At 41.7% G+C, this 626-nt stretch overlaps 1 pseudogene; it reads left to right on the forward strand.

Annotated features, from left to right (window-relative positions):
* Positions 1–298: 298 nt before the first annotated feature.
* On the forward strand, positions 299–417 carry LOC145294493 (5S ribosomal RNA; annotated as a pseudogene).
* The last annotated feature ends 209 nt before the right edge of the window (positions 418–626 follow it).

Consider the following 626-nt stretch of genomic DNA (forward strand, 5'->3'; position numbering starts at 1 on the left):
GATTTTATTCGCTCGTCTTTTCTCTACAAAACGATCAGCACCCTATCACAAAGTCTAAACCATTCTTAAAGAAAACGCCTCGAAAAGTTTGCAAAGACAATCAACATTTTGTCTGAGACGAACGAACCGAGATAGGCACCATAAACAAAAACCCGGCTGACGATGTAAAAAAGAAAATCGCTTAAACCCAACTGATAGCAACAAAAATTAAAGAATCTTTTCAAAAGAAAGACAACGAAATCTTTACGGAGAAAAGTGTACTTATATATTGTCTTATGGTCGAACTCGTGCCATAGTCTTATACGGCATAATCACGTTGACACACCGGTTCCCGTCGGATCACCGAAGTTAAGTAACGTTGAGCCTGGTGATTACTAAAATGGGTGACCAATTTGGGAATTCCAGGCGTTGTATATAGGAAGACGTCGACACCTCCCTGCAAGAGTTGCAAAAACCTAACGTCGTCCTAACGGGGATATACATGCGAGTGGGGACCGCTAGTGAATTTCATACTCCCATGAAACTTCCCCCTTCGGAGGAAGCTGGTTAAACCCACCTAGAATTAATGCCGCATTTTTTGTTTCAGTTTCTACAGTTACACAATCGTCTTATACGCGGAACCAAGC

This window comes from Euprymna scolopes, chromosome 15 (genome assembly GCF_053919585.1).
Source record: "Euprymna scolopes isolate OS-2025 chromosome 15, ASM5391958v1, whole genome shotgun sequence".
Classification (NCBI taxonomy): Eukaryota; Metazoa; Mollusca; class Cephalopoda; order Sepiida; family Sepiolidae; genus Euprymna; species Euprymna scolopes.